Source organism: Electrophorus electricus, chromosome 2 (genome assembly GCF_041902795.1).
Source record: "Electrophorus electricus isolate QZ-2024a chromosome 2, ASM4190279v1, whole genome shotgun sequence".
In the NCBI taxonomy this organism is placed as follows: domain Eukaryota; kingdom Metazoa; phylum Chordata; class Actinopteri; order Gymnotiformes; family Gymnotidae; genus Electrophorus; species Electrophorus electricus.
In genome coordinates, this window is record NC_137498.1 from 14651185 (window position 1) to 14666866 (window position 15682).

Genomic DNA, 15682 nt, shown 5'->3' on the forward strand with positions numbered 1-15682 from the left:
TGACATGTGTCTCATGTGAGTTTTGTCTCTTACCCCTCCCAGTAATTGTTCCCAGATATTCCCTGTTTGTCTCCTGCTGTATAAATACCCTAATGCTAATGTCTGCAGTCATGGTCAGGGTATGACCCTACTTTCATGTAAATACTTATGTCATGAAATAACTCAGCTCAGTGAATACATCAAATATAATATACAGGCTCCAATTTTACAGCAGTGTTCTTAATCTATTAGTGGTGTGAGAAAAATATGGTTTGTGGACTAAATTGTGGTAGAAAAGTATTAGATATGTGTATGCATTTTAATGTGAATATGTGTAGTTTTTAAAGTCAATAAATATTTTGGTCTCAAAACACCTTATGAACACCCCAGAAAAAGGAGGAGACTGTTCTGGTCTGAGAGCTCAGGATGTCTGACGTCTGCTGCGGTTTCATTTCTCACAGTTCCAACCAGTGGGCAGTGGGTACCAGATCAGAGTCTAAAGCCCATTTTAGACCAGAAGTGGCAACCGTGTTGCTTCTGTCCCTCTGCAGCTAAACTTTGGTCACACACTCACAAGCTCAGTTTCCTTCTAGTCTATTTCTTGCCTTATGCATGACAGGCTTATCAGTGGTTTCTAGCTAGAAATAGTACAAAATACTACTTTTATTTGGTAAAGTGTAGTTTAATAATCAAAACAGCACAACTCTGACTGCTGGGTCTATTCTAACGTGAAATTGGGATAAAGGATGATGTTTTAAACACAGACTAAAACTAGAACTAGGCTCCAGTGTGTTCTCAATGGCAGGTCTAGTTTGAATTTAATTTAGTACAAAACAGGTTTAGTATGTGTAGGACTGGTATGGTTACTGATAATTAGGGAGAATATTGTGTACTGTGAGAAGAGATGTGAGTACTTCACTGAGAAAAGGGACTGCTCATGTACTACCCAAACCATGTCTATGTTCAAAGGCTGATTAACAGAGTTTATCAAAGTTCAAATAGGTTCTTATTGTGAGTAATGCAGGTTTTTGTTGTTTGTTTTTGACTCATTCAGTAAATTCAGAACTTCATATTACTCACAAAAAATCTTAAAGAACTTTTCTACATAAGCAATGGTCCACAAGAAATTATTGTGATGTGGAAACTGAAAAACCAAACAAAAAGCAGGTCCTCTCACTATCTATAAATTCTTAAATGTGTTTGTGTGTGTGTGTGTGTGTGTGTGTGTGTGTGTGTTTGCATGCTTATAGACTCTGAAGACAAAGCACACAGCATTCTGTAGTGACAGTGCATAATAGTTCAAAGTATATTTACCAATAAAACAAATTTGATACAATGAATAAAATATTAAGTACACAGGACATCATAAGACAGTGCAAACCTAAAATATATCAAGCTATGAAAAAGTAATGCAAAAATTTGTATGTGCGCAAGCTTTGAGGTGATTAACTCTATAAACTGCATTTTAAAACTATAAACTTAGAAAGAAGAGTTTGAGAATAAGAGTGAGGGGATAATATATCTGTTTGTTTCTCTCCTCTACATCAGACTCCACCCCCTTTGCTTTATAATGAGCATGTGTGTCTCCTATATGGTTTCACAGATGCAGCATCATGGTCAGTGTGGGGTTGTGGGATACATCACAAAAGAAGAAACAACCAGAGTCCTCACAGTCAAAGGACATGATGGCACTGTGTGTGGTTTTGTATGTCTCTGTAAAGCTGGTGATGTGAACTTGAAAAGAAACATAAGAGCTCTGGCCAAGTTCATTTGTTCCCAGTTCCTCTCTGCTGGGTGGACATTAGGGTCTGGAGTACTGAAGTAATGCTGTGAGAGTTCTGGAGTCAGTGTGTGTCCACAGTGGTAGTGGAGATCTGGGTGTAGAGTTATCAGTGTGTGCTGGGAGGTCAATGGTGTTTCCATAGAGACAAGGATGCTCCGTTTGTGTTTTCCCTTTACTGTACTTCCTCTCACTAAAGGTGAGTGACATGAAACTGTACATATATGTGCTAATCTAAAAATGTTATTAAAGTGAGTTGAATCATTCAATATTTATTTGGCTGAATTAGAATTATAACCTGGTTGGTCTTGGAATGAAAAATATGATTAAAAGGTCCAGAATACAAACAGACAAAATTTTTGCATGAAGTAAAGTTTATTAATCAAAAATAAATCAAAAAGTCAAAAGATGTTATTTCAGAAAATGAAAAGACAGGTTGGGGAAAATGAAGGGAAAAAAGAAATACAAAATAAATTGCTAAAAAGAGCTGGGAAAAGTTAAAGAATAGGGCTAATTTTGTTGGCACGCTTGGCACAGGACAAGGTGCTTTTTATAGCCTGCCATGCTTGTCTGAAGAAGATGCGTACTCTCTTCAACTTCTTGCATTCTGAGCCTTTATATTTGAAATAAAAGTAGAATTTTTAAACTGGTGTCCATGGAGTGGATGTATGTAAACTCTGATTATTGATGTGGTGCTTTGATGCTACTCACCAGCTGGGGTGTTCTCCACTTTGACTGCCTCTGTAATAGATTCTGCTACTCCACCCAGATCCTCTCTTACATCTACAGATGTTTGTTTTTTTTTTTTCCCAACAATCAATAAAAATGAAATTACATAATAAAGTATAGGCACATATTTAAAGTGAACAAACATCATGTCCTACTGTGTGTTCTTAATGGAAAGCTAGATTTATGCAAGAAAGTACATCTGCACCTTCTACATGGGCGCTGTGGTCTAAATAGCAAATCTCTTCCGTTGACTCTGTGATCATAAAGTGTTCAGCAGTTCTGCTCCGGATGGTATGAACCTCCTTACAGTCCTCCTGTTTCTTGGGTGAGAAGTGATAAATAATCAGTGATGAATTGTAAAGGAAATGAATCATCCATTGACCCCACCTGGGCAGTGGAAACTCCACTAATGGACAGCATATTTTGGACTACCATCTGTACAAGTCAGGAAAGTGTGAAGGCTAAATAAATAAAACTGTGGATACAGTCTATATAAATCATTAAAATTATAGTATAAAATGATCTAGACACTTACACTTTCTCCCAGAGTGGCCGAGTAATGCTGCTTAAACCCAGCAATGGTAGCAGGGTCTCTATGACTCTTGTGTCTTCTGGTAATGATATTAATGAACTTGTACCTTGGCATCTAGAAAGGGCAGAAGAAAGCTCTATTGTATTGAACAATAATAAAGCTGTTTCATTTCTTTTAAAAAGTCATAACAGTTTGCATGTGTTTTTGGACAACAACAAAAAAAAAACCTTTAATTTTTAAGAATTAAAGCTTTATTCCTAAGAAGTAATTGAATTTGAAATGAAAATTAGGCTTTGATTACAACACAGTTTTCTACAAACAAGACTTATTTAACATGCTGCATTTGTGCGCAAGATTACTTTTGTACCCCAGTTTCATATCTCTATATAGAAATGAGCAATCAACGCCTTTAGACTTTATTGTTTTATATAGTTATTATGTAACAGAACAAATGGCCACCCGTAGCTCAATTTCTTCTACAAATGTTAATAAATGTGAATCAAAGTTTGCCTGTTGTCCGACAGTGCATAATGGCCACACTCGTGGTCTTACAGAGGCTTTTCTAAAACAAGCGCAGAAGTCACTTTCCCTTGTCTCAGTCAACGTATTTCATCTAATGGAGTTCGGTTACGCGAATATTTTCAGCTACGTCGCATTTATTTAGTTCATTCTCTATTCACTTATTCCGCATTTATAAAATATTTATGCGGTCCGTTAAATTAAACTAACTCGCTTGACGTAGACAGACGTTTATTAGACGAACACGAATAACGAACACAGTGGCGCTCACACGAAACAGGCAAAATGAACATGAGCAACATTGAACACAGCATACAAACATAAAGTGGACCACGTACCTAAACATTAGCGACAACACAGACCGACAAGGATGCACACACCAACCGGGGTTTAAACACACAGAGACATTAGGAGAATAACCCGGTGTGTGACTACTTAGTCGTGGTTTCACACAAGACCATGAACTCCCACTGCAGGCGGCGGGCCGTACCACGTGACTAGTGGGGCGGGGAGCTCACTATCAGCCCGCTAATTAGTTCTCCGTTCAGTCAAAAGTTCTCTATCATTCAAATGTGTGTTCTCATTTTAAATTCGCATATTGGCTACTTGTTTATAATACGATTCCGTTATCAAATATTTAGTATCTGCTTTTGTAGATAAAACTAAATTCTACTTACGTTTTGTTTTCGTTCCTCAGTACCTCTTATGCGTGAAGAATTGTTTGTAGTCTCTGTTGATGTTTTGTCTAAAATGATCGTCATCGGCAAATCCACTCAATAAACTGATCTGGGGTCAAAAATAGAATGACACACATTATGACATAATCGATCGCTAAATTCTGTTCAGTGGCTGTTTACAACAATGACAGAAGTGCAGCTGAAATGACATTATAGTCTCATATTATAAATCACATTTTAAAATCATTTCCCCCTCTTTATGCTATCATTTTATCTGGCTCAGATTAAAAAATCTAAATAAATAAAGTAAATATAACCTATACATGTAAACTATATATTAATTAATTAGTAATCCTTCCATGTAGGTACAATTCACTCGCTCTGTGTTCGTTATAATCCAAAGTCATTTGAACACTCATTAAGGATCAAAACGCAACCTAAGCAACAACAACAACAATACATTCTTCAGAAATTATATAATTTTAACTGAAAATTAGGCTTATTGATCACAATACAATGTTCAACAAAACGGCTTATCTTTACTCTGGTGTTTCAGTACTAAGGCTACGCAGTTATGCAAACACTTTCTTGCATAATATATGCTTATATTATGAAATTGAGCAACTAGACAAACAGAATTAAATGCTCCATTCATTACTGATTCAAATGGTTTATTTATTTTTTTTAAATATATTTTTTAAAAGTGCAGGATTGTAGCCCCAAAATAACCTGCACATGGTTTTACAGGGGTTATTCCAATATGTGCTTTATAACACAACGTTTTGATCACATCTTTACAAAGGTTAATTACTGCTGAAAAGAAATAAGGTTAGCATACATTTTTTAATTTTCTTATAGCCTATAAAGAACACCCAACCAAACAACCTAGCTACAAAGAGACAAGGATAAAAACATCATTAGATGTATTATATAGGCATACAGATTTGAAATTAATGTGGTAAGTGCAGTGGACTGGATGGAGTCTAGAATTCATCATCTGTTGAAGTATCTGTGGTGACATCCTCATATGGCTCTTCACTGTCTTCATCAGTCTCACCATAACCTGCCACCTTTAGGTGGTGTGTTTCTTTCACAGCTACCAGGTCTGTCTTCAGCTCCTCAAGCTTTGGGAATACAACACTGTGCAGGCCACGGTAAGCTTGAGCAGAAATTCCTGAAGGGTAGTTTAACAAATCAAACTGTGTAATAAAAGCACCATGAAAAAACAATACAAAACAATCTACAATCTAACAACCAAACATCACACCTCATCAAAAATAAACACAAACAAGCTGTAAGCACAACATGAATAATTAACTGATCATATTAATAGGGCTTTGAAAAGTAGGATCTAGTGTAGAATCAGGTATGAATGCTGGGAAGCATTTATAAAGTATCTATGAGTATGGCCCTTTCTAGGAAAGATCATCTGTAAAGCAGTTCAAGAATGTATCTGTAACATAAGATCAAACCCAGGACAGCTAAGTGATGACACCACTAGCCTACTGGGTGAGCAACCACACTCTAACAAGGGTGAGTCCCTGTGCAGAAGAGTTAGATCTTGGATCAGGTAAAACAAAAGGAAAAAAAAACTAAACACCACGTCGAGCGTGGAAAAAGGGAGAACAAAGGACATGGCGGGAAGAAATGGCAACGCCGATGCACTGAGGAAAACCAAACTAAAACTTCCCAAACAAAACCAGAAAACAGGGAGGAACTTTAATGGCTAAGAAGTCCCTTGGGAGAGAGACAGACTAGAGAGGGGAAAACTGGAGAGGGGAGGGGATGTGTAAAAACACAGACAGGGAAGAAATGAGGTGTAGCACAGGGGCTCACAGTCATCAATACCTGAAGTTATCAGCTAGAAGCTTTGCTCAAAACCTTAGCAAAGACCCAGCACTGAGTGACTGGGTCACTGGGCTTATATAAGGTCTAGCCCAGCTGTTGGGCATCAAGCCTGATTAGTAGTGTGGTTGACTCAAGGCCTCCCTCTGGTGGCTGGAGGGGGCCTCGGCCTGGTCCCAACCCTTACAGTATTCCCCCCGGAAGGGGCAGCTCCTGATGTCCCAAGGCCAGCCGCACGATGAATTCACGGTCCAGGATGTGACAGGAGGGGACCCAGGACTGCTCCTCGGGCCCGTATCCCTCCCAGTCCACCAAATACTGGACTCCACCATGAACCTGCCGGACATCCAAGAGATGCTTGACCGTGTACGCCAGTGCACCGTCCACCATGCGCGGACCCGACGGGTCGGAGGAGCCCACTGAACACAATACAGGCCTAAGACGAGATATGTGGAAAGTGGGGTGGGGGAAGGGCAAGGTGATAAGAAGCAGTAGAAGAACCTTGAATGGCCCGATGTAGCGAGGGGTGAGTTTGCAGGTATAACCACACAAAGGCAGGTCCTTGGCTGATAGCCAAACCCGCTGTCCCAGCCGATAAGTCGGCATAACGATTTTGAGCAGCTGTAGCAGATAAGAGAGCCCTGCATGCTCTCTGCCAGGCCAAGCAGTAGCGCCTGACCGTCTGCTCAGCAGACCGGACACCCATGTCAGCCTCCTGGTCGGCAAACATGGGCGGAGCATAACCGTACTGGCACTCGAATGGTGACATGTCTAAGGAGGAGTGCCACAGGGTGTTGTGGGTGAACTCCCAAAATAGGTGCTCAGACCAAGGGGATGTGTAGGAAGAGGCCAGATAGTGAAGGGTGCATTCCAGGTCCTGGTTAACTCTCTCGGTCTGGCCATTGGATTGAGGATGGAAGCCAGAGGACAAGCTGGCACTCTCACTGAGCATTACACTCCATGTGCTTCTGGCTGAATTGTGCCTGGCACAGTGTAACCTCTCAGGTCTGGCGTGCGGGTCAGTGCAGGAGCAGGGCAGCAGGACCGAGACTCCTGTCTATGCAGTGACATTCTCCATCTTCACGTTCCCTGCCAGAGTGCAGACTGAACCACCACAGGCACCCTCTATAAGCTTATGTAGACCCAAAAGGAGGCCTTGCTAGTTTGGGGTAGGTTTTGCTGATTTTGATTTCAGATAAAAAGCTAAATGACACCACCTAAATGCTTTGACCCAGATGCTTCATCTGGAGTGATTTTCTGCAGTGATCCCTACACTCTCAGAATGGAGAAGTGAGAGAAGCTTGTTCAGAGAGAGTTTTATGTATTACGTGTGTTAACGGCTCAAATAAATCTCATGTTCATAGCTGCAGTTTTAATCTAAAATTAAAATTGCCATCTACTACCTCAGTGCTGACTGCTTGCAACCCTAATGGCATTCATTACAACATGGTGGTGCATTTGAGTAACATCTGGTTAAAGTACTGCTCTAAACATGGCTTAACACAGAAGGTCTGGAACAGTCAAAAGTTGTGGGTTCAGTCTAATGATGACAGTATCACTGTGCTTGATAGAGATTTAATGGTGAGTATGGTGTCTTTATATTCTCTCCATTTAAGATAACACCTTTACACTCCCCAATCCCCTTCAGTCAGGTGTGATATGAGGAGAGAGAGATTTCCTGGTGAGTGAGCAGAACCCAGCTGAACTCTGTTTCTGTACTGTTCACTCTCACTGGAGATCATTTCCCATGTGTTTCTCTTTGTGTTGTGTTTCTCCCTTGTGCTGTCTAGTGTGCAGCCTGCAGAAACATGTGTGTGTTTTGTAAACATGTGTGTGTGTGTGTGCATGTGTGTGTTTGTGTTATATTAGTTCTTAATGTGTTATTCCTACAGGATGATGTCACTTACTCCACTGTAGTACACAGTCAGAAAAGCAAACCAGCGTCCACTCCAATAGATAATGCAGATTACACAGAATATGCCAGCATCAAATGAAATTCAAATTAAGCACACACACACACACACACACACACACACACACACACACACAAATGCAATCAAACAAATGGAAAAAAAACAAACAAACATACAAAAACATGTATGGTAGCCAATAAATAGCAAGTATTTTATTTGTTTCATCACTGTAAATGCCTCATTAAGGGTTAATCTGCTGAAAGGTGATTTGAATACTTCTGCAAATTGTTAGCTTTTTTGCATGTAATTTATTTAGTAGTAGTGCGTTTTGCATTAATGAAATAAAAAATGATGTGTAAATTTTAAGGGGGTACAGCCCCTCCTCCCAGACGTGTGTGTGTGTGTGTGTGTGTGTGCGCGCGCACGCGCGTGTTCGTTCATATGGCCACGCCCTCCCCGTGTTTCACACCTGCTCCTCGTTTTGTGTCATTACTGTGCGTGTATATAAGTCTCCTGTTTAGTAGCAGATGTTGTCGGTGATAGGCTAATACAATGTGTTACGTTGTCTGCTGTCTGGTGTTAATAAACGTAACTTTTGTCGGCTTGTTCGGGCATCCTGCCTAGCCTCCAACGTTACATAAATGTGCATATCATTTTATGTCAAGTGCTTTATTGTTGAATGTAGCCATTACTTCACTATGAGAATTTATTTCTGTTTTAAAAATAAAGAGCAAAAGCTAGATGAGTGTGGTTTCTATTTTTACCTGCTTAAAATGACACATTACACCTTTATGGAGGTGAAGCAATAAAATGAGTTTACACTGTGTACTGAGTTACCAGTCTATAGGTACACCTGCCCCATAGCTATGACTCTAGAATTAGTTTAGGTGATAAGACATAACACTGTTTCGTGGGTTTCTAAATCTCTGAAAGTGTAGATGGGATGTTTTTCATCAAGTTACTGAAATTAGTGCAAATTCCATTAGCATTAAACTGCCTTGCCACTGGAAATGACAAATCCTTAATTCTGATGGTCCAAAGGTGTTCAACAAAACAATCAGCAAACATTCTCTTGGTTCCTCCAATATACAGATGAAAACATCTCTTGCAAAAGCTCAAATAGACTAGCATGAGGAGGAATAGGTGATAAAAATGGATCCTTTTGTTCTAGTTATTTTATTGTCTTTGTTAATAAGGTTTTATGAAGCACATCTAGGGCAGGCTACAGTACCAGTTTTTATTATTATTATTATTATTATTATTATTATTATTATTATTATTATTATTCAACAGGTCATTTACCTCATTCTCGTTCAGAGTCTCAGGCACTGTGTGGACTGCCTTACCATGAGCCCTGAGAATAGAGCCCCCTCTCATACTCCTCCCCCGGTCTCAGAAGGGGTAAGGTGTTTGATCACCACCCCAGAGACTTACGGAGGAGACCCAGAAAGCTGTGAGGTGTTCGTAGTGAATTGCGAGCTGTTTTTTGGCTACCGACCTCGTCTGCCCGATTACGCGAAGGTGTCCTTCGTGATTTCCAGGTTAACCGGGAAAGCTCGTACCTGGGGAACCGCTCTCGTCACGAACTCTTCCCCGCTAATGAACGACTACCACACTTTCGTGCAAGAACTGAAAGCTGTGTTCTATCATCCTTGTCAGGGAGACTCTGTGGATAGACTTTGCTTCGCATGAGACAGGGATCACGGTTGGTAGCAGAGTTTGCCATGGAGTTTTGAACGCTTACCACGGAGTCTGGATGGAACGAGCCAGCATTGGTAGATATATTCCTAAACGGCTTGAGAGCAGAAGTGCAGGCAGAACTAGCCTGTAAGCTGGAGGTGGCTACCCTCAACGAGGCAGTCAATCTGGCCATCACCTACGACCGACTTCTACAGGAGCGACGTCATAAGCTTGACCGGATGGTACCACATCAGGAAGGAACCTCATCGAAGGGACTGGGTGAAGCCCCTAAGTAACCGATGCAATTGGGCATGGCTGGGGTTCATTGCAAACCCAGAGAGCAGAGGAGGTGTGGCAATCTGGTGAGTTGCTCCCCTGCTGTGTCGATGTTCAAAGTGCCTATTAAGGTATTGCACCAGGGTCGTTCTTTTTCTGCTGCAGCCCTGGTTGACTCCGGGGCCGCAGAGAACGTAATGGACTGGGACTTCGCTAAGAAGCTGGGGATAAGCGCGATTCCCCTGCCCTCGCCTCTAAGTGTGCAAGCGCTTGACAGGGGACCTGTGGGTTCAGGCTACATCTTACATCACTCCCCGTGTATGCCTCTAAACAAATGGGGAACACGTTACACACATCTCCTTTTACCTCCTTTCATCTCTTTCTTACCCCCTTGTATCCTCGAGTGGGCGACCTCTTGTGAAGGGAAATGCCTTCCTACCCGGGCAGTGCCTCTCCAGTCAACATCTATAGAGAGCCCCAACGCTGACGAGGAACTCACCGTTCCCCCGGAGTATAGCAACCTGCCGCTGGTGTTTAGTCCCAAGAGGTCCACACAGCTTCCCTCTCCCCATGAGTGGGACTGTACAATTACTCTTAAGGAGGGCGCTGTTCCTCCCAGATGTAGGGTTTATCCACGATCACAGGAGGAGGAAAAAACAATGGGGCAGTATGTCAAGGAGGCATTGCAGCAAGTCTATATTCGTCCCTCCACCTCACCGGCCTCTGCGAGCATATTTTTCTAAAAAAAAAAAAAAGAAAAAGAAAAAAGAAAAAAGAAAGGATGGAGGATTAAGGCCCTGTGTAGACTACAGAGGGCTCACTGAAATGTGCAATATCCCTACCCTCTACCCTTAGTTCCAGCTGCGCTTGGACAGATAAGGGGAGCCGTTTTTTTTTTTTTTTTTTTTACCAAGTTAGACCTACGCAGTGCTTATAACCTGATAAGGATTAGGGAGGGCGACAAATGGAAAATGGCCTTCAGTACATCCTCTGGGCATTATGAGTACCTAGTTCTGCCGTACGGTCTAGCCACAGCTCCCTCTATCTTTCAAAAGACATAAATACGGGAGTTTCTGGGTAGATCCAACATCGCCTACATTGACGATATCTTGATCTATTCCCCCTCCTGGGACCAACATGTACGGGACATTCAAGCTGTCCTCCGTATCCTATTACAGAACCACCTCTATTGTAAGCTGGAGAAATGTGAGCTCTACCGCAGGGAGGTGAGTTTTGTAGGGTAAATCATACATGAGGGTAGCTTGCGTATGCAACCTTGCAAGGTTGAGGCAGTAATGGGATGGCCAAGACCGCAGATGCGCAAGGAACTGCAGCATTTCCTCAGCTTCGCAAACTTTTATTGTAGGTTTATTAGGTCATTCAGTATGTTGGCCAGGCCTCTCACTGACCTGCTCCAAGGAACAGCCAAGAAATTGAGATGGAACTCAGAGGCAGAGAGAGCCTTTGAGGAGTTAAAAACCGCCTTCTCTACCGCACCAGTTCTGCAGCAACCAGATCCTAAGAGGCCTTTTGTGGTTGAGGTGGATGCATTGGATGTGGGAGTGGGTGCTGCACTGTCCCAGCACAAGGGCAAGGTGGGACAACTTAAACCCATCGCCTACTTTTTGAAAAAGCTGAGCCCTGCTGAGAAGAACTATGGGGTGGGCCATAGGGAATTGCTGGCGATTAAACTAGCACTCGAAGAGTGGAGACATTGGCTGGAGGGAGCACGACACCCCTTTAAGGTCTACACCGACCATAAGAATTCGGAGTACCTCCAGTCCACTAAGAGGTTAAACTCCAGGCAAGCCCGTTGGTCGCTCTTCTTCTTCAGGTTCAATTTTCATGTCACCTATAGACCGGGGGAGAAGAACGTAAGGGCGGATGCACTTTCCTGGCAACACCATACGGAGGCCCAATCGACCAGCCAGGAGCCAGTCCTCTCTCCCTCCTGCTTCTTGGTGATGCTTAAATGGGACCTGGATAGAGAAATCAAGGCAGCCAATCCAAACCCACACAGCCCACCTAATCATTTATTTGTGCCACCCAAGAACCGCAGAGCCCTTATCACATGAGCACACACATCAGTGGGAATGGGCCATCCAGGGTTGACACGCACAGTGCCATTGCTAAGTGCTCGCTATTGGTGGCCTGCCATGCGCAAAGAGATCGTGAGGTATGTGGCATCGTGCGCGGATTGTGCCCACAGCAAAACACCACGCACACCACCTGCAGGTAAGCTGCTCCCCCTACCTACCCCTCTGCGTCCTGGGTCTCACATCGCTATAGACTTCCTAACGGAGCTACCTGTCTTTGAGGTTAGCACCACAATATTAGTGACGGTAGACCAGTTTTCGAAAATGGTGAGGTTCATACTGCTAAAAGGTTTACCTACTGGCTTAGAGACAGCTCTTACACCATGTTTTCAGCTATTTGGTTTGCCGGAAAACATTGTCTCCGACAGGGGTCTTCAGTTCACCTCCCGGATCTGGAGAGAACTGCTCGGTAAGCTGAATATCATAGTCAGTCTGATGTCTGGAGATCATCCCCAGGCTAATGGATAGGTTGAGAGGGTAAATAAAGAGCTGGGCAAATTCTTTCGCCTATATACCCAACAGCACCCTGAAACCTGGAGTGCACACCTCCCCTGGAGGTAAAATATGCCCAGAACTCACTGCACCATGCAGGGACTGGACTAACTCTCTTTGAGTGTGTTTTAGGATACCGACCACCGCTATATCCGTGGAGTCCACCTACCTCTGACCAGCCAGTGGTGGATATCTGATGTCAATGCAGCGAACCTGTTTGGGAGGAGACACATCAGAGTGTTATATAAATGTTAGAGTGTTATATAAATATTGATTTGATTTGATCTGAAACAACTCCAAACCTGAGTCTCCGGTCAGTCAGAGAGTTTGGAGGTTAATGTACATTTGTCACATTGCCATGTCTGTTTTAGAATTACATAGTTCCACATGACTTAAGTAATATGTGTATGAAACTGACAAATATCACCAACATCCCTAATGTCATAACTGCCCCTAATTTGTGTTAGAGACTAGAATGATTGGTTTGCCAAAACAAATGAAGACCCATTCAAATCTCACTCAAAACGTTTATTACCATTCAGATGAGTTTGTGTTCACTGTGCCATCAGAAAAAATTCAGCAGTCTGTTTCTTTTCTCATATCTGGTGTAAGTGAACTGGTCGAAGTCTGAAAGCAGCATTTTATTTTTAGTTTCTCTATAGCTAAACAAAGTCCCTTCTGTATGTCTATTGCTGACTAAATTAGCACAACCTTTAGCCTTTGATTTCTTCTAGATAATACAGAGATGTGACTATATCTGTTGCTAATTGATATGAGAGAGAATTCAGTAGCACTCCCATCGTACTACACAGTGGGGTCAGTTATCTTGCCCATGAACAGGATACTCCTGATGTTCTTCTCCACAATGAAGACTAGGAACGGTCTGTTGACTTCTGTTTTGAAAGGCAACGCTGACATGAGCACAATTTCAATAGTTGTGGCAGCTGCAGCCTGAGTGCCCTGCTCATCCACACTGAGGACGGCCTTGTGTAGGACCTGTGGGGAAGGACCAATCTGGGCAGTCATTGAATGACACTTTAAAGTATGTTAGCCGTAGATGCATTAGCTTCTGAACAGTCCCTAATGGACAGCAGTTGGAATTTGGCTGCTGCATCTCACCAGTGTGTTGACTAAATATAAAATCATTGTGCAGTGTAAAGCGTCTTTGGGTACTGAGAAAGGCGCTGTATAAGTGTAACTTCATATCCTATCATATCAAGAGAGGCAAACCTAAAAATTCACTGTTTTATTTGAAGCTCAGAGTGCAGTCTAAATTCTACTGGATATTTAAGATGGGCAGTCTCTGCCAAGATCCCACCAAATTTCCCATAACGGAAGAGAATGATCACATCAGTGTTCTTTCCAAAACAAACAGACATCAAAAAGCCAATGTTTTTTTGCCCCAAAGACCCCCCAGACATCTACTGAGAAGGTTTTAAAAATATTTCCCAAACTTATAATGTGACACTCTAGACATGACAGCAAATCTCTTAAAGGTTTCACCATATACCTCGGAAACTGCCAATTTGGCCCCTTTACTGATTCCAGAGAAGTCTGCGCTGTCTGAGAATGCATCAACCATTCCCATCTCCTTCAGTGTGTCCCCAAGACAGGAGGAAGCAGACACTGAAAACTTGGGCATATACAAGTCCAAAGTGCTGGAGAACAGAGATGATCAGTCAGGCAAACACACTCTTACATGGAATAGCATAAGCAAAAATATTTATTTAATACATTTTTGCCATTGGTGACCTTGTCAGGGAGTAAAGGTTTGTGGTAGTACTTAACATGTTTAAGTGAAATTCTATTTTTAAAAGCATTTCATGATACATTACATTTTCTAGACTTTGTCCTTCCAGTACTTGAGGTGATCCTTGCTGATGTGTTTCTCCAACTCCTCCATTTTTCCCTGGTCAGGCAGGACAATCATCATAGAGACGTTTCCATTATATGGCAGCATAGTAACGGACGTAAAGTTGCCTTGGTCATAGTAGAAGTCATATTCACCATTTCTGTTCATCATATCCACAGACACTGTGGTGTTCTCATCCACATTAAAGTCACCTTTGCTGGTGTCCTCCACTTTAAAAGCCTCTTGCCATTTACCTGACAGAGTGAAATGTAAAACTGGTTACTGCAGTTCAGGTGAAATACATGAAAAATTATTTTAATCTCTAGTGGGTTCTACTTGTCTACTATTACCTTTGAAATACATATAGTTGATGAGCATCATCACAGTGGCAGCATCCAGACTCTTGACCATATCAGTGATCATGTCCTTGGTCTTTTTGGCAATTAACTTGTTGAACTCTTGCACAGCAACTTCAGGTGTGGAAAAGTCCACACTGAAGGCTTCACCTTTGTAGAAGTGATGGATGTCTTTCAGAAACTTGTCTTCAGGCTTGAAGCCTTTTTGTACAGCTGCAGCTCCTCCTATCTCCAACAGTAGGGCATCCTGGCTGTGGTCCAGCATGTGGAGAAGGTGCTCATAGCCTTCATTGACCTGATCAGCTGTGAGGGTACTGTAGTCCAGAGTGCTGAAGATTTGTGAATGTGTATCACCTTTGGCCCCCAGGGCCAGCATGGATAGAGCCATGGAGATACTCAGAGGAGAGAAGAAGATATTCTTGCCCTGGGTGTCAGGATGGCTGGCCAGCTTCTTGTAGAGGGAGAAGGCAAAGTCTGCATTGTGGGGTGAGAGTTTGTGGCAGGGTTTGTATTCTCCATTCTGGTGGGGGTGGGCTGCATCCTTGCCATGATGGAGATGTTGATGGTGATCTGCTGAATGGTCTTGATCATGATCCTGGTCCTTGATGCCTACAGTCCAGTCCACTGACAGTATGAGGACAACAACCAAACAGCACTGGACATTCCCCCACATTTTAACACCTGTAGAATCATAGCACGGATTTAAAATGTAACACATACAGGTTCATTTAAGCACAACTATTACATTAGAAAATAGTCAATGCATGGATTTTCATAACAAAGAGAGGTGTATATGTCACAGCTTGTATGGTTACTTCTTCTAGGTCTAGTCTTTAATTCAGTTTTTACATTTTTAAAGATGTAATAGATCACTGTTGAAGTGTTTGTCATTTAGTTCAAACAAAATCTGAGGAAAACAATTATTTGTATCTCCAGAATATCAGTCATATTACAGT

At 42.2% G+C, this 15682-nt stretch overlaps 1 pseudogene; it reads right to left on the bottom strand.

Moving 5' to 3' along the window:
• Nucleotides 1-9161: 9161 nt before the first annotated feature.
• On the bottom strand, nt 9162-15399 carry LOC145643469 (alpha-1-antitrypsin homolog; annotated as a pseudogene).
• Between the last annotated feature and the right edge of the window lie 283 nt (nt 15400-15682).